Here is a 20206-nt window from a genome sequence, read left to right as displayed (position 1 = left end):
TTGTATCAGTCCAAACATCTTCAGCAAGTGGCGAGGGAATGCGATTGAAGGCCCCAGGTAACGCAATCCAAGGTCAGCCTGTCGCCTAAACGTAGGTATCGCCAAAATAATCGTGTGCCTTCGGGTTCACCTGGGCAAATAAACACTCGTCCTTGCCGAGCACTGAGGTCGTTTATTAAAAATGTCGGCCTGTGACAAGCAGGCCGCTGTTAAGAAAGCAAATAAATACAAGAGGACGGGAGGTGGAATGGAGGAAGAAAATAAGAAGGGTAAAAATATACAAAGGAAAGTATCTCCTAACAAATTATACATTGTGGGGGCCTCCCTTGAGGCAGGGCTGGCGCACCAAAGGGGAAGAAAGAAGTGGGCATCCCTCTGTTTTTTTACAACAGCTCCGCCCCCAAGACACCCTTAGTGTGGCAGTATCATTCTTTCAACTGGAGAATGCAATTTCTGTTGACATTTGCTTGTCAATGCTGACCTGAAATACTGGGGAATAAGTTGAATTGTTCAAATGTCGAATGAGGCTTAAAATTGTAATGGTGTGAATCGCTCAAAAGATGTGGAGGGAGTTGGTCAAATGTAAACTAGTTGTATTTCCACTTAGGGCTGCTTGATTATGAAAAAAATATCAATCACAATGATTTTGGTAATAATTGAAATCACGATTATTCAAATGACCATTTATTTTGGGTATAAAGAAATTAAGAAAATTTGAACGTAAAAAATATCAAAAATTCTACTATGGTTTCCTGGTATAAACAGTGCATCGGATATCAATGCATATTTGGAAGTTTGAATGGTGTGGATTTGTGGAAATATTATGGAAAGATAAAAAACATCTCATTCATTTATTTTCTTGAGGAAAGTTTGGATTTGTGGGAAAACCTACTATGTAAACTATTTTATAAGGCATACAATTGCAGATGGCGTCAGTGTGGAACCTCCAAAGTGCCTCCGTCACATCATCACTGTAGCTGTTTCTCCCCCTTACCCACCCAGGCCATACATCTTATATCTACAGTCCCACTTGGCCGCTATAACCGAGAGGCTGCTGACAGCCATGACCTCACATTTACCCCGTCATTCCCTCAGTGTTCAATCCCAAAGCAGGTGCCCGGACCCGCCTACAGCTGCTGCCCCTTTGGTGTCCCCGGACTACAAGTGCTGATAAAAACTCTCTGGCTTTGTAGAGTCAGGAGCGAGGTTCTACCATGAAGAAAACAGGTTTCGCTCAGTGTGGTCAATTACAATGGAGCCACCTTTTGAAACTCTTCCCAGGTCATTCTAGCCGATAACATTTGATTGGCCGACAGATTTAGGTGTTCACCCCCAGAATTACATCGACTAGGAATTAAGTTACCTGGACCGCTACCTGATCGAACCATTTAAATTCTAGGTCCAGGGAAACTGTTCTATAGATATCGAGCCATAAGAAAATACAAAATTCCCAATGCGCATTTTTAATCATATTTTCACCACAGTGCATGGCTGGGTGCCCAGTCCTGTTCTGTTAACACATCAACAATCAACTTATACCTTTCCCCTTTTTTTTTTCACAAGGTAGAAAGTAATAAAAGTTTTTCTCATCTGCGCCTGAGCGTTCACAGGGGTGGAAGTAGTTAGAATTCAATAGCGAGCCTAAGCAAGATGGATGCGGGCCTTACAGTATTTATTCAAAGTGTAGATAGTTTACTGTCAGCTTGGGGCTTACATACATCCAGCTATTTACCGCAGTGGATTCTTGGCAGAAGGCGTTTCGTGGTTCTTGGCCACCAGTGAATTTAAATCTCACATTGACTTCCATCTTGTCAGTAAATAAATTGACTGTTCTCTACTTTCACCCAATGTATTAGAGGTTGTCATCATCAAGTGGAGAAAATATGGCACAACAGTGATGTTACTAATAGGTAAACATCCCTCCAAAATTGATGAAAAGAAAGCTGGCCAGGGAGGCTGCCAAGAGGCCGACAGCAACATGGAAGAAGCTGCAGGATTTTCAGTACTGACTTTTTAGTGACAACAAACTCCCATTTTCGTCACAATCTGGGCTATGTGGTTGGGTGGCAAGATGGACTCGTTGTCTTGAAAAGAAAACAAACAACTTGCAATCTCCCAATGGCAAAAGGGAAAGTGTTTTATGGTCTGATGACACCAAGTCATCCAGAATTTTTAGTCCAGAATTTTCAGTCCAGAATTCCAAAAGGCATGTTTGATTCAAATACATCACCAAAAAACACCATAGCTACAGTGAAGCATGGCGGTGGCATCATGATTTTTTTCTTCAGCTGGAACAGGGGCCTGAGACAAGGTGGAGGGTATTATGAATAATTCCAAATACTGACTACTTAAACACTTAAATCATTAGGAAGGTCATGCACTCAGTAATGCTTCCTCTCTCATAAAACGGAGCTACTTGAAAGCCCCTATTAGCATCTATTGACTTATTTGAGCTTGTGACCCATTTATTTTCCTGCTGTGCTCAGAGCCAAGAGTTCTGCAGGACTTCCAAGCACTCCAAATTTTGGCTCGGACTTTATTTCGGAAAAAATAAAAATCACGTGTCACTGTTTATGTCGGCCGTAAGTAGCCTGGAGGACCGGCTGCCTTAGAATTTGCTGCAAACGACCTAAACATTTTCTCCTCCATAGTCAGTCATTCACCCCCAACCCCCAGATGCATTGAGAATTTGCGCCTGCTTCCTGTCAAACTGATGTGACGGGCAAGTAAAAACATTTTCCAAGTCTGTAATTTTTTCAAATTATATTATAGAATAATTGAATTTTCAATGTAAGCTCTGGATGAATTCACCTATACACTTTTGAAATGGATTCCATTTTGTGTTAACCATTTATAATGTAATTATCCATACTTGGTATTTTAAGTGTGTTTTCACAGTGGAAAAGACTGTGAGCAGCAGCACCATGTAATTTCTCGAAGTCAGTCAGCTGACAAAAATAATATCTTGAATGAAAAGTGTATTCTGAGCTACAATGATATTTTATTAACAACTATGACATTGCTACACTCGTCTGTCTGCCTTTGTCTATTGGTGAGAGAAGTGAGAAGTATATTGCTGTATAATTAATATATATTCCTTAGTTGATTTTAGAATCAATTTTGCGATTGATTATTCCATCAAATCACAGAGCAAACCCCATCCACCACCACATTCCTTCCCCACCAAAGATGAATAGTGTAGTCACCAAGCTAGACTATGATGACAGTCTCATACACTATTTTGCCACTTTCTTTTGTCCTTTACAGCGAAAGGATAGACATCATCATAAAGATTCACTTGAACTCATGAGAACCTGTCAATACAGCATCAAGTCCCCTGAGGCCTCCCTTAAGTGAGCATTCAACGGAAGGTGGAGCGTTCCGCCATGTTTGCGTCCAAGTAGAACTCCATACACGGCTACCTTGTGCCGCTTCGCCGGAGGAGCTGTCATCCTGGCCGATGTTTTACAGCTTACTTTGCAGACAAAACACCTCCGCGGCAAATCCCCTCAACGACATCTGCTGCCAATTTAGTTGAAGCATTCCTGGAGCCTGCTTAATATTCACAGGGGTTAAGATCTGCCTGGATGAGAATGGTGGTGGTGGCGGTGGAGGGGGGATCCCGGGGTCCGAGCGGCCAGACAGGGTGAAAAATGAGGGGTTAGCAAAGAGTGATCTGGAGCAGGGGCGGCTTGAGGCAGGGACTAATTTGCTGGGATAATAATAGTGTTCATGGCAGGCCAGACTGTGCAACCACACAGGAAGTTTACAACATGGCCTCACCTAATCAAAACGCATTTAATCATCATGCAAGGAGGGTTCTGGGGTTGAAGACTCATTTTTGGAAAACGACAGAATGGCCAATCTGAACCCCTTAACAATTGAGAATGTTTGAATGGATTTTAATACAAATGTAAAGGTGCAACTGCTCCTGCATTTACGTACTTGTAGCCTTGAGCATTTGTCTAATTATTTTCATATGAAGCATTAAACTGCCTGTAAACCTGGATGCATTTTGACATTAATAGGGAAGAAACACTATTTTTAAGGAGCACATGTGTGCATTTAAGTGGGAATAACAAGCTAATGAATTGATAATTAAACCAAAGCCCTTTTTAATAGGTTCCCACAATGCCCTCATGGATTGTTGAGAAACACTAGATCCTAGGTTAACAACAAAGGAAGCACATTTGTTTGCAGGCGCGTTTATGAGAAATGTATTGTATAGCACATGGCGTGTTTGTTTAACCCAGAAGAAAATAAAATACCTAAACTCACCAAATCTCTAAAGACAGATATGGTTATATTGGTTTTCTACGGGATGCTCTTCTCAATCGTGGGAAAATAAATCCCCAAACGTCAATAACTAGCAATTCATAAAAAAACTAATTGAGTTCATCTAACTTATACATTTTATATAAACAATTGGTATATATTTGACATGATGCATCCTTATTCCTACACCACCTGACGCTTTTTGAGCAATTGACCCATTCTATTGGCAATTCTCCTGAGAGAAATGCTTCTACCGCACCCTGTTTCCATGGCGACCGCATAAACGTGTGAAATAATACGTGGCTATCATTTATGTATAACCCATATGCGTTGTGTGCCAGGTGACAAGTCGCGCCATAATTCATATTCATGCCAAGTCCTGTTCATTATCGTGTTGTGTGCGTAAAAATAGGAAGAAAAGCCGATGTCTACCAAAGCAACAATATACAAGTGTGCTAATTTCATCCGAGTACCCCACAGATCAAGAATTACAGTACAGTACACCTGCTTTAGCCTATTTTGAAGCGGTGGTCCTGTTTCATGCAGATTAGCCACTGCTCACCCCGACCCCCTACTGTATGGCCAATGTCGAGGACCCCCCTCCCTCCTTTTTTTTTTATTATTATTATTTTTTTTTTTTAAACCATTCTGACCCGAGCAAGGACCTCATTCCAATCTCCCCAATTATAGTTTTCATTTAGTGTGCGGATCCATGAGCATGCTGCCAGCAGCAAACATATCGACAAACACCAGAGGTGGGAAGAGTTTTTACTCTGGAAATAGCGCTGTCACTTTAGAATAATATGAATCTCGTGAGAGTAAAAAGTAATCCTCCAAATAATAACTATTCAGTGAAAACTGGCGAGTAAAATCAGATTTTTTTTTTCATGAAAATGTGAACATGAACAAGGCAAAAATATAGGGGGACTATGCAAATTAAGATTCATATTGCCAAACAATGTCATTTCAAGTGTTTTCAAATCTTTTAAAATAACATACATTAAGCCAAATTCTGCCTGAATTTCTTTGTTTACATTCAGGGAAAATATTTCATTCAATATGTCATTCATTTCTATTGTCTTTTTCCAGGATTCACAAAAATTCGTCACGTTGAAAGTCTAATCTTTGAAGTCTGGAGTTAACTGCGATCTAAATCTGCATAGTGGCGGATTTGACCAAGTGTTGGTATTTTCACAAATAATGGTGGAAATAAAAAGGGGAACACAGTCAACTTGAATTATTGCTGGTGGAATTGACTCTTCTCATTCCCTTTTAGCACAGCGTGCGAGTGCACTCTTTTAAGTTTAAGAACTATAAAATAAGTGCCAATAATTGCATCATTGTCCTTTAAGCAGAAACAAATGATGCGTGACATCATCATACACCAACAGTGACATAGTGTCAGCCTAATAGCATACGTAATTGCTTTTTAACTTAGTCACAATATCAATAAATAATACCAATGTGCTTTCGAAAGACTGTTGCTCCTTCTTTGTTGGTGTAGATTAGTCATTGAGATCCTGGTACTCCAGAAAGTTTGAATCAAGACAGATGGACCTTCTGTCTCCATTCAATGTTGTTGTTTTTTCTTAAAGAAAAGCAAAAAATGACTGAGGCAATTATGCTATCACGTCTATTTAGTGACACGCTACATCAGTGTGTGTGCATTAAGGAAGCCTCTGGACTAGATAGTGTGCATTTGGAACATACAAGGAAGTATGGGAAGGAAACAGTCTATCTAGAGGAGCTCACGTGCTGCTTTTGAACCCATGATGACGGGAACACATGGAGTTTGCTTCCAGCCACGCACATGCACACGCACGCGCATGATTTATCTCTCAACTTAAGTTAAGAATGTGCTACTGAATTTCTCTGTCTATTGCTGTTAAGCTCCATGTGTGAGACCTGTACATATTTGGGGATTTAACAAACAGTCTGGTTTTACAAAACGTAACCCCTGGAGCAATTTTAAGACTTTTGTTGATCTAACGAAAGTCCACGTACGCCTCTCCTGTGATGGTCGCTGGTGATTCGATTTAATGTTGTGTCATTGCAACGTCAATATTTGGGTGCGAGCAGACGCTCACAGTGCTGATCACCAGTAAAAGCCTTATCAGTCAAAATGGCTGCAGGTTAGTCTTTAGCCTCGCTGTTGTTCTGTCTCCTTATTGGCTGTCTGGCAGAGGCCTGACATAGGCCATCTGCCGCCACTGTTTACTTCTTGCACAAGCAATCATTTGAATGCATTAGACCGAGGGTCTTCATTCCTAGTCCTTGGGGGTCAGTTCCCTCCATGTTCTGTATGCCTCCCTGCTGATTCAAATGATCAGGATTGTTATATAGCTTCTGCAGACCTTGCTGATCATTTGAATCGGGGGTGGCGCAGCAGGGAGACTACTGCTGCATTCAAGGAAGGAGTGAAATCAGAATTATCCTATGCGGATTTTCCCAGTTCCGACCTCAAAGTGTTTGAGGTGAATGTAAACAACAAAGATGGCTGATTCCGAGAGATTGTTTGTTCTCATTTATCACAACATCTTTTGATTTCCAGCAAACCTTCATATTTCCATAATGTACAAATCACGTGTCATTTAAAGTAATCTTGAAAAACTAAATTGATTTAAGAATAAACAAATAAAGGTAAAAACATGTTTACAATCTTGCTTTGCCATTCACTGACTGTGCCTCCATGCGGTCGCCATCGTCTCACTGTAGTTGGTCGGTAAATTCGGGGTTCTTTTATTTCTTCACAATTCGGACCTGCCTGTTCAAGGGGAGTTTCTACTGCATGTTTCCTGGTGGAAAGTCACAAAGGTCCAACATCCCACTTTCCTCAAATGCAGCAAACATAAAAAATCCAGGAAACCAGCCAAGAACCAGGATTGAAGACCCCTGCATTTGCTCTTCCTAAATTAGACGTTTCAGATGAGTACAAACCCCAATCTTGATAGTTACTGTATTACGTAAAACCAAATACAATGATTTTTTAACTCTTTTCAACCAATATATAGTCAACTAAATTTGACAAGATATTTAATGTTTAAAGTGATGAACTGATTTTCATCTAGTAAACATTTGAGCTAATCCTAAATATGTTTGAAAAAAGAAGTGAATCAGAAAAGTGCAATTTTGCACAAAGTAACCCGCAGACGATGAATGAGACTTGTAAGTAAAGCAGCTTGTGCTGTTTGGAGCATTAACCCGCTACACCTCCGACACGCTCGGCATCCTGACTCATCTCCGCTCCGGCCTCCCGTGGGCAGTGGGCTGTGTGTACCTGATGCATACTGCTGATGTGTGTGTGCACACTATTATCCAGAGATGTCACCTACTCCACTCACATCCACACACACTCAAACATATGCATAAACGGTTGCCAGGGAGGAAATCAGCTGGTATTGTTTGAAAAACAACTCTGTGCAGTTAATTAGCTGATAAGACGCCACTTTGATTTACTGCGGGGACTATTGCCTGCGAGCACAGTCTCCCCTCGATTAGCATAATGTTGAATTTTTAATCAATTAACATCCTGAAGGAGAAATGGGAAAGTGTTGAGGCGCTCCAGTGGGAATGTGTAGCCAAGGACAATTCTGTGGTATTTGCATATGGCTCTTGTTTGCCCTCTTGTGTACATTTCTACCGTGAAAAACCGGCAAAATTCCTCTAATTCTGCTCGTCTGGAGTAATTCCACATGGTGTCTGAATTGCTTCTGAAAACCTACAATGGGCACTGACTGAATGTTTCAGGCCTTTCCACACATGTTCAATTGGGTCTTCAGAACAACCTGACGTGTTGTTCACAAAGTAGCCAAACAGCCCCAGAACAACTAAACTGAGACCAAGCTTTCTGACTTGGGGCAGCACAAATTGTTCCAGAATGTTTCGGCAGTCTTGAGATTTTCATTGTAGGGTTTCAAGAGACCCCGGGGCATGTAGACTCATTAACTTTTGTTGAAAAGCAAAATCACAGCCACTGAATTCTTTTAACAGCATAGACGTAATAATCATCAAATTTGCAGGTCAGAGTATGTAACTCAAGACAGATTTATAGTGTTTATGTTGCCTTGAGATATGAGTGTAATTAGTAGCTACCATACTCGAAACTTAAAACACCAACCTATATGAAATCGTCTTTCCCAATTAATGAATGGGAATGCCAATACATTTGAGACTCCCCCCGAATACAACCAAAACATTTTGTTTTGAATATTGTGCTGCATTGTATACAGTAATGAGATGAATGTTTTTTTTTCCTCTGTTCAATGGACATGTGTTGTAACCTTGTTAAAGCTGCAAGCTGCATGGCGCCTTGTATTACAGACATGCATGGAGACGATCACAGCTCCGCAGTGATACTAGCCTTTCTTTGCAAAGGATAAAGAATATATCCCTGTGCGTCTTGTGTGTATCTGTCTACATGTGCTGTTGGACTGTGTTTACACAGCCATTATTTTTAACAACACAACCCCGCCCCAAAAAAATCAACAGAATGACTGTACGGAAAACTAACTCAAGTCACCAGTATCTCAAGACCACTGTACTTCAGCAGCAGTCTTTTTCATAACATTGTTAAAACAACAAATCTAATGGTGACTTTTATACAGCACTGGATGTTGCTCCAAATCGATTGAATTTTCAATTTTTCAACGGTCTCAAATGCACCTACTTACTTATGACCACTCAGATGGTCGGCTGAGTAACTGTGCTGCTGCAAGCTTGGCAGTGGGCTCACGTGTGCTTCTCAGCTGTGCGAGCTGATAAGGAAGTCAGCAGAGGCAGAGCTGCTGATTCGGGCTTTTATTCCGAGCAGCTGGAGGTCGGCAAGCTTGACCTGCATTAAAGACTTCGCAAACTGCCTGATGGCTAATAGCAACACTTTTGCAGAGCATCCTCAGATGCCTATTAAACAGTGGAGTTTGGCTAGTGATTTAAAGGAAATCTGCTATTATGTTTAAATAGAGTTTGGCTAATCCGGGCTGGCACATTATTCATTCACGGCTGGATGCAGCCCAAATGCTTTCCAGTTAACTTTTCTCCACGTGCATGTTTGATTTAGACACACTCAAATGTTTTCTTAGGCAGCCATGATCCTGCGGTTGAAAATTCATGCATGTTCATTTTCCTCAACCATCCTAGACATTAAGAGCTGATGTGCCCTCTCGCCAAGAACTGAATTTCTCCAATTGCACATATGCTGCTCACCTGATTTAGTGCATCACAAATTACGTTTTCATGTTGTGATCATTAAAGGGTGGCCACACACATCTTGCCATGCTTGTAAAATGGAGATCAATCGTTATTATCATTATTTTTTTTTTATTTATTTATACATTCATCTTCCTAACCGCTTATCGTCACATTTAATCACGTGCAACCGATGCACATCTTTGATTTAAGTAAATCCTAAAGATTTCTTCAATGAAGTAATCCAAAATATTTCTTCAGTGAACAAAAACAGTTTTTGTATGCTGTCTAATATACTGATAAAATGTAATCTTAATCTTAACTGTTTTAGTTGTTGTTATTTTTATTAATTTTTACTTGCTATTTGTATGAAATCATTTTTATGTTCTTTATTAATTTAACAATACTTGCTGTGAAAAAAAAAAAGCAAAAAAAAAAATTTAAATATAAATAATATTCACTGCCTATTTCCAGATAGATATTTAGTTGACAAAAATCGTCTTTCTATTCCAGGATTACTTCACCTACTTGAAGCACCCTTATGTGTTTCTACCATCACTCGTCCTTCACTTGAATTTCATTTTTCCCAGCTTCTGCTGCTGATTGGAGAATCACTTTGATTTGGAGTGGGTTGCATCTGACAGCCATTTGGTGATCCGGCGCAATTGCACAACTGCCCTCATCCCCCTTTAAGGCCATGGGGCTCTCAGAGTGGCGGCCAATCACTGGTCCTGTGTGTAATTAAAGGTCAGCCACGGTCATCCGTTGTCGTCTGTTTCTATGTTTGTCTTTTGGCTCCTCATGTAATCAGTTGGCAGCTTCTCATTCTTACTTCAAGTGCGACTTCCATGCACACAAGAGGAGTGAATTTTTTAATGAGGAAGCAAAAATGTGTTACTTATTCTACTAATGTACTCCCGTAAGTCCGCTTTTGCAGTTACATATTTTACATATGTTAATTATTGTCTTATCATTTATGTACATCACTTTCTTACAGTTGCGTTTGTTGTGCAGTGTTCTATACTAAAATCCAAGGGACGAGATAGTGATAGCCTGGAAACTACACCTGAACCTCGATTTTACGCGGACATCGGGCTCTGGAATTTGGGAATTGTGTTACCCCCATAAGCGCGTTGTATAGAAAGTCTTTTCTTTTTTTTTTTTTTTTTTTTAGAAAGCAATGTTATTATGCTGAAGGACTTTGTTGTTGCATTATGTCACGCATGTTATGTTGTTGGGCAGCCGAAGGGGTCCGTCTGCCATTCATCGATTTGAATGCTCCCCACACTGTTGACATTTTATTAAAAGGGAAGCAATACGCAGATGATGATATCGGGCGGATTGAGTAAGTGTGTGATTTTGATGCTCTGTGAATTGTGTGGAAGAGAGAAAAAAGAAGCCACATATTCTATTACTGTGTCCGGCCATACTCTTTGACTTGTGAGTGACTGTGTGGATGAGGTGCTTCCGCGAGTTTCCCCCTGTCCAAATCAAAAATGGTCCTAGCTATCTGTAATATCCGTCATAAAGATCAAACAGCCTGACTTCTTATTATGTAACGCCTTTAAATTGGTCACAGAAATTCATCAAATCACTAGTGCTATGGTTTGCGCGCCAGTCATTTAGCTTTGTACGGTCCTTACTACTTGAAAATGTACGTATTTATGACAAAAAAAAATTGGGGTTCATGACCAAACTGCGTTAGACAGAAAGGCGCGTAGGATCGAAGAGAGTAAAATCGAGCTTTAGGTGTACGTGTTGAAGTCCCTTGTTGTGTACAATCTTGGTTGCAAGGTCTGACAAAAACAGCAACACGTCCTCACAATTTACTCTTTTAAGGCCAGGGAGAAATATGAGGGGAATATCTTCGTCAGCAGCAAGATCGGTGTAGCTGTCTGTCTGAGACTGTTAATGCCTTTGCGGTTCAACGGGAAAGTGACGTGCTCCCAAAAGGCTAGGATCAGTGCTCAGAGACGTGGGTGCTTAACTGGTCTTAAGATAATAACACTCCACATACAACCCCCCAAACGCCATCATGGACAAATTGTTTCTTTGGAGATGGGGGAAAAGTGAGCTTGGCAAAAGCCAACTAAGTGGATCCTGAGGAAAACGATAGAATGCAGGTAGGCCTTGGATAAACATGCCGCTTTGGTTGAGCATAGGCCTCCAAAGTCTTGTTTCAATCAAGCAAGTCTCTGCACAGAGATAGTATGAAGAAGCACTTAATAAATCGGGGTTTTTGGCTCATTGTTTTCTTCACTGCATAGCTCATGGATGTAAGCGCAAACTTAATGTGGATGGCTGGTGTTGTCAGAGTATTCATACCATTTAAATAAATGACAGCGTAGTAAATTAGATATCAGGTACATTGTGGGTCTTTCGAATAAGTACATTTTATATGGGTTGTCTTTATAGGCTATAGAGTTCAGTTTAGTTTTGCAAAATGGGCATTCAGGTATCAAACGTATTTCCATCTTCCAATGGAATGGAAAGAATAATTTAATACATTAATACATCATCTTCCCAAAACACAAGCTAGGGGTTTTATCTTCACCATATTGTCATAAACCCATCTGTACTTTATCACTCTGAGCTGGATGGATGGCTTACAGTTCTTGTGTCTCTCAGTTTAAATCCTCCAGGCTTTGCTTGTTTCCTTCAAATTTGTAAAAAAAAAAAAAAAAAAAAAGCGGCTCGTGTTTCCTCGTCCATACGTCTCTTTGGAGACTCGTGTAACCATAGTCTGCGACTACTGTTTCCGTTTTTAATAGGAAAGGAAGTTCCCAATAAGAGGACATGACTTGGGGCTCAAGGCACATTTTTAGCTTTCTGTCAACAGGGTGTAACGTTGTCAAGACGGCAAAAATATGAGGCTGATTGAGTTAGCCTTCAGCCCTTCCGAAGCATTTTCTTCCGAGCTGCTGTTCATCTTCTACTTCCTAAGCCCTTAAGTAGCTGATATTCAAACACAAACGGCACACCAATACATATATTCAAAATTTTCAATATTACTTTTTTCATATTATTTCTGTTTTATTTTGCTGAGAGTTGAGAGCCGCTTGCTATAAATTGGGCTTCAAGGGTGGGAATCACTTTCCATCCACCCATCCAACCATTTTCAACACCGCAACAACGCTTGTCCTGTTGAGGTTTGCAGGGGGTGCTGGAGCCTATCCCAGCTGACATTAGGCGAAAGGCAGACGACACCCCGAACTGGTCGCCAGACAGTCACAGGGCACAAACAGAGACAACCAATCACACTCGCATGCACACTGCCACAGAGTGGGACTCAGTCACATGCTCACTACGCCTTTTCTCCATGGCAAAGAACCTTTGTACAACCTTTGTCTGTTTATTTGACTTATCTTGCTTGCTTGTTTATATACAATGGAAAGTTGACATGCGGCAAGAGTAAGTTATAGACGGATGTAGAGAATATGGTCACTTTTCAAATTAAAATATTTTGAGCCACGGTTAATAAATGAACTTGAAGTTCTGCTAGGTTTTCTTTTTCTTTCATTTGTGCGGCCAACCCTGGCCATTTGATTGATGCAAAGTGCGAATAAACAGTTTTATTCGTTCTCATTATATTGTATTATTAATGCTATTTTCTTTATTAAAAACACATTAGGAAAATGTTGGGATCTATGTGATTTGAGGCACGGAACAAATAATCGTATCGTTCTAACCGTACACTGAAATAATTTTCATGAATTATTTTCTAATGGTCTGTCGTCCTCCCTCAGTTGCTACTACAGATGTAAAATTAGTAAGAGCATAAATAAAAACATTCCAGTAACTTTTTAATAGTTGCTGTGTTGTTTTGAAATATTTCAATTATTAATGGTAATCAACCAATGCCAAAGTATTTATATATTTAAAAGGAATAGAATAACTGCGGACTGGATAAATTTAGACGCCACATGACAGCTTGCCATGTTTTTTTCCACTACATCAAGATGACATTAATAGATACAATAGGAGAACTGTGCTTAACACCTGTTCGTTATGGGTTTGATCTTTGCTTGCCTTGTGAACTTTCACTACACAGGTGCTTAATGTCCATTGTTTTGTTTTTTTGTTTTGTTTTGTTCTTTGGTGGTACCATGGGTGAGCCAACAACACTAAAACCTTTTACGATGTGGCAGGAGTTGATTCCGGGAGTCACTGCCAAGAGCCATCCAGATGTTTCTCCTTACATCTGTTTCAGCAATACGCACACGCACACGCACACACACACACACACACACACACACACACACACACACACACACACACACACACGCACACACACACACACACACACACACACACACACACACACACACACACACACATAGTAACACAGTATAGAAGCAGCGACGTTTTAAATTTTGAATCATAATGAAGCACCAATCGCTTAACAGGGCAACACGGAAGAATAATTCACAGCTTCCTAAAAGGAATAACAGTTTTGCTTTTGCTCTGAGGCATTGTGCTGACTTCCGGTCACTAGGGTAATGCTAGCGATAAGAATGACGCATCAAACTCTTTAAAATATACTCACTGCAGTTACATCAAGCAAGTGTAAATGACTGATTCCTTTCTAATTGCTGAAAGTTAATCGAGACAGTGCTGCCTTGTTAAAGTTAGTGCATAAAGAATGTTGCAATGTCTCATGGCAATCATTACAGCGCAACTTTGTCTTATTATCTACGCTGTAGAGGTCTCAGTGTTTTATTTTCGTCTTAGCGTCAACCAAACATGGACCGCCGAACCACCCCTCCCCTCAGCAAAAGTCTAGTGGCTGACTGGCAGTGACAAGCATTCCAACAGTGACAGTGAACAGGACCCGAGTCACAATGCCAGTTGGACCTTGAACTCTTTCAAGGAACGTTTGGCCCTGCAGCAATGCCGCCCTTCCCCCATAACACCCCTCTCCCATCCCGTCCCTTGACCACACACTGTAACCCTATATCTTCGTTGTCACGCTCCATATCCTCCCGCTGACCCCGGGCAAAGTTATACAGCTGACCCAGGCTCGATGATATAACCTTGGGTGTCTTTTGGGGACTGCTGGGGATCAAGGGGGTCCACCTCTTGTCTATCGTGACGTGTCAGCTCTGCGAGTGCGTTAACCAGACACTTCCTTGAGTGGTCCCATTGGGGGTTAAGGGGAGGAATAGTGGCTCCGATGTGAGGCCCGCATTGTTACAACAGATTCCCAAAAGACCCTTTCAGCTGAACAATATAGCTATGTTTACATGGAAAAAAATTATTTTAGCCGATCAGGGTTCATATTAAAAGTATGATCGGCTGCACTGTTTTCATGGACACTAAAAATTTTGATCGATTAGGACCTGCGTGTTCATGAATCACACTTTCAATCAATCAGAACCAATTATTTTGATTCAATATACCAGATATGGTAGTAGCAGAAAAAAATACCGTGTCAACAAAATATCGCTCCATCCATTTCTACTTTAAACGTCAGCGTTATTTCGCACGTACGCATTTCCCGTTTGCGCTATTCTAACGAGTTAACTCTTCCTAATAGAGCTGCAATCCTTCACCACGCACTTTTGCGTTGATTTTTAAGGCACAAGGCCAGCTTTGCGTTTATCTCCACACAATGATAAACCAAGAGAGACGGCAACGAATATCATTATTATTCATTCATCCTCCGAACCGCGTATCTTAACAGTCTTTGGCCAGTAGGCGCGGGGGACACGCTGAACTGGCCGCCAGCCAATTGCAAAGCACACACAGACAAACAATCATTAGCACTCACAATCACACTACGGGCAATTTGGAGTGGAAACTCCACACAAGAAGGTCGGAGCTAAAATCAAATCCTGCACCTCTGAACTGTGAGACGGGTGTGCTAACCAGTGTGACACTGTGCCACCCCATAATAATAATAATAATATAAAAATATCTATCCCCTCAAAGCTAGAGCCTACTATTAAAATCATGAACTTTTTCTGTGGTCTATGCTTGCACGCCTGTATGGAGGAATAGTAAAAATTCACTTTTTGCATCAACCATATGGATTTACATTTCAGACCAAATTTAGTTTTGACTTTGCTTTTTTTATTATCGATGGTTCCATCATGATACAGACCTATTTTTAAATAGCACTCAGGGCGAAACTTTATGAGAACATTTAAAATCACAATACCGTAAAGAAATGCCACGGAGTAATCAATGTATTCAAATTAGGTTGGCTAAGGTCATGGCGACGTTAGAATGCTGCCGGTGACTTCAATACTTTTAAGGGACCTTGGTAGTCAAAATGTTTGTCTGTGGTTGGCATGTCTGAGGAAAAGACACATTTCCTTAATTTGTTATGCTGTATGCATTCTTGTTTTATGTATTACCAGGGTTTACTATTTCTAATATCTGCCAGCAAGCAACCTTATACCGAATGTTTAATGTTAATTGCTTTGGATGAGCCCCACTACTAATATGATTGCAATTCAAGAAACAAATACGCAGAGAAAATAATATATTGCACCTATACATTTAACTCATACTTACTGAATAAGATATACTCCAGTCAGTGGTGCCTTGGTGACCAAACTCATGAGCTGCTTCTTTTTCAAAGAGGCTTCAAGCTGCTTATTGCCTGTCTTGGCTTAAAATAACTGTCAGACCTAATTTAAGACAAACAGAATTGCATATATCATTCATATATATTGCATATATTTTTTTTATAGTCGGTACTGTAAGATATGTTTTTGTCCGTACATTACGTACTGTATGAGACATTTCAGATGCATGAGTGCATGCTTAGCGGCCGCCATTCATGAGGAAGGCGCAGCTTAGCATGCTTAGTATGCGTTATAGGCACTGCACCAGCTACTGTACCTGTCTTAACAGGATGCACTCCTGACCAGACTAGCAGTTCATTTACATTTCCAAAAGGTAGGGAGTGAATTCTAATACACAGGCTCTTAGGTAGCGATGAAGGGGCACATTTTCTGTTATAGTTTTGCACGCAAACTTCTATCAAGTGCTATTTGACTCAATCTAAATGTTCGAGTGCATACTTCCACCTATTGTTCAACAACACTCTCACTTTGTTTTCTCCTTGGTCCAAGATGACTCATCCTCGTATTAAACTTTGTAGACGAGTGTGTTATTTGATGTAATCCTATTTGCAAGTTTTCAATACACAAATTTACATTTTGCTTTTTTTCTGCTGTTTCTATAAAAAACCTAAGCTGTCACAAGATGGCTTCAAAGGCAATAGCTAATAGTACGATAGTTCGAAAATGACTCTGTGGGCACACTTTTATACCGACAACCTGACACAGTTGCATTTCCTGCTGATCAACAAACCAGGCTCACTCAAAGGCGCTCCTTTAGATAGCAGGCATCATCGTTGCTGAGGTTCTGACGTCACTTTGTTCCTTTGCTGTTTCCAGAGAAGAAAATACAGTTTGCTGCAATGTATAGTTTAAATTTAAGTTAAAATTAAAAATTCACGGTGAAGTCTCTTCTGTATTCATAATTCTGCATATTTGATCGCTGCAGTTATATTATTATGACTATTATTATTTGTATTGACTAAACCCTATATAGTCAATTCAATAGGTTGAAAACTGTTGGCTTCCTGTCAATCACTGCCATGTTTGAGTTCGCAATGGGTTTTCATATGCTTCCCAGTACAATGCATTGAGTTCGCAATGGGTTTTCATATGCTTCCCAGTACAATGCATGTCAAAGCATGAGAGTCCCTCTCGTGACATGGAGGTAAACAACAACAATACACAAATAATGCAATAGGAAAGGTGTTCAAGTATTTGAGATAACGGTGGTATATTTGTAATTGAAAGTAAAAAAAAAATGCAATTACAAACCGTTTTAGCAGTTATTGAAGAGGATTAGGGCCAGTGAAGAAAAATAATGGGGGGTGACAAGATTCAGACTTTTTTTCCTCAGAATTCTGACTTTAAAATGAGAATTCCCACTTTTGGATTTTAAAGTCAGAAGTCTGACTTTATTCTCAGAATTCTGACTTTAAAGTGGGAATTCTGAGAGAAAAAAGTCAGAATCCTGTCAACCCCTCCTTTTTTTTCTTCACTGTCCCTAATCCGCTCCATAAGTAGTTCTTACTATTTACGTCTGTATATTTCATTGCATTTATCAATATGTAAGCTATTCAGTTAACCACTCTATTAAACAATATTTCTTTTTGAACTGTGTTAGGAATAAAAGCTATTTATCAACCAGGCATGAATCTATTGCTATTTTAATTTTATTTTTTTAATGAAACGTTTTAGACTGCCATCACCAGGTAGTAATTCAGTTCCAGTTTTTTTAACTTACTGGTATACTAGCATTCCAACAGGACAGTGTTCATGGTGAACTTACTGTATTAGTCGCTCAGAACCTGCAATAAAGGGACCATGTCATGTTAGCTTTTTTTTTCCTGTCCAAAAATGACTCCAAACCGTGTTTTCTTAAAATAAGATTTTTAATATTACTTATTATCATAAAGATATATTTACACACTTTACAGAAATAGAAAATAAAAACACAAAGCTACACGTGAAAGGGAAAATAAGTACTCCAAGAGCTAAAGCTTATCTTTTATAAATTAGAAACCAAAAGTTCAAATATGTACACAGTATTTCAACCATTTCTGATACACTTGTTTTATTTTATTTATGTCATTTATTTTTGCCCAGTTCAACATCAAAACAGAGACAGGGGACTGTACATTTGGCCTGGTGAGTAATATTGAGCACACACCTTAAAACTGAATGTAGGAGTAATACATTTTCTTTCTGCTCGGGACCTCATAACACTGTTATGCCAGTCCGCAAGTCTCCGCGTGTGGTGGGCATGATGCTTTTCACGTGGATGGAGAATGTTTTCAAAATCAGGGCAGGAGGGGGGCCTGTGTGCTATTCTAGGTGTAGGCAGTCTCATTTGCCAAGCGCCGAGATAATATCAGATCATAGTCGTTTCCCACAGGAGGAAAAAAAATAACGAGTCATCCTTTGGGTGGCCCAGATGATTGGAATACACAGAAGGCTGACATGATGCATTTTGGAAAAATGTTGGACTTGCCCATACCAATCTTCTGTCTCTAATTTTGCATCGTTTTGTAAGTCAAAGTATAAAATTATACTGGGATTTAAGCAGATCTTATTTCGCGAAATATGTGTCTTCACCCGTAACACACCTACTGTAAATTTTTACACCCAGTCAAATGGATATGGACCAAAAAAACAAACAAATATGGGGGCAAGGTGTCAGAACAAACATTTTCTTGAAGGAAAACATGCTAACAAGTGCATAGAAACATTACTCAGGCCTTGTGATGGTCAGATAGAAGAAGAACCGGAGAGGAAACATTGAGAGGCAAAAAATGGTTTCTCTTGCTGCAAAAGACCATTTGGGCAAATGGTTAAACTCTTCGAGCATAATGTATTGGTTTACCGTTTCAGCCTGAGCCTGAACATGCTTGTCCTTCCACACCACAAGGCCCATTAACCTGATGTGCTCTGGGCTACGATCTACACAAAAAAAAAAAAGGGATGCCTGAAAGCTTTCACGTGTCCACGACATATTGTGCTGCAGACTACTTTTCTATTTTGTTACATCCACAAAAGATACAACATTTCAGACTGTAGTCAAAAAGGTAAGCTTTGGACAACCAGCTAGACAAAAAAAAAAAAAAAAATAAAAATAAATAAACGGACAAGATAGAATTGTCACAACACACTGGAAAACCTTTTCAAACCAAGAGACTCTTGTTTTCAGGGCATATTTTTCCAGCAGCATAATGTAATTGCAAAAGTGCAGCCTGGTGAACCCATGCAGAGAGGCCTTGGAGCAAAGCCACGCTTATTTGTTGAGATTACTTCAAACCAGATACTTGGGACCTGCGGGATATTTGTCTTTGAATTTTTTATTCAGCAAGATTCCGTGTGGGGTTGACGTTGGTTTGCTCTGGTCTCTTGAAGGGCAGCGTGGCTGGTGCAGATGGTGAGGATACATTCATGACGAAGAATGCGGATACAGACGTTCGGCTCCAGTTACAATAACTTCTGAGATGGGGCGTGGGGTGGTGGATATCAATATGAACCCCTTGTCGTGACCCAGTCGACTTCCGACGTCAAAACTTCTGTCCCCCGACTATCTTCCCCCATCACAGACAACCTCACACCCGAGTAGATTTTATAAAATCTACATTTCTGTCTGGCAGGATATGAAAAAAAAAAACAATAACAGTAGAACTGGAATTATTACGCTTCACAGTGCTCGAGGATTGAATACATTTTTAATCAAGGTATAATCTTGGCAGTGTTGACTACCACTGGGATTTTTGATGCGCTCTTCATAAAGGCTCGGAAGCCTAACACGCCTATTTGTTTGATTAAAATATTTGCATGAGATGCAGCAACAAAGAGACTTGGGGTTTAAGTTAAGTCACAGTTTGTGCTTTGGTCCTCAAGCCTAACAAATGGCGATGAAAGGTCTTAGTGACCTGGTTACACACTGAACCAGGCTGGCTATGAAGTGACGGAGGGCATTGAGGGGATGGGGGTCGAGGCTGAGGTTCCAGTCTAAGCCAATTTAACCAACGAGCTCAGTCTACGTGGCCCCGGTCAGCCTCGGGGAGATCCATCTGAGAAAGATTAACTCAGCGTTATAATGAGGGTACGGATCAAAGCCTCAACCACCTGTGCTGTGGAAGAGCTGGCGGACTGGCAAGGCAACTGTACCCAACTCAATGTAGGCAAATGATCAC

The sequence above is a fragment of the Syngnathus scovelli genome, chromosome 1 (assembly GCF_024217435.2).
Source record: "Syngnathus scovelli strain Florida chromosome 1, RoL_Ssco_1.2, whole genome shotgun sequence".
Classification (NCBI taxonomy): Eukaryota; Metazoa; Chordata; class Actinopteri; order Syngnathiformes; family Syngnathidae; genus Syngnathus; species Syngnathus scovelli.
The sequence above is the reverse complement of the archived record's forward strand: the minus strand, read 5'-3'. Positions refer to the sequence as shown.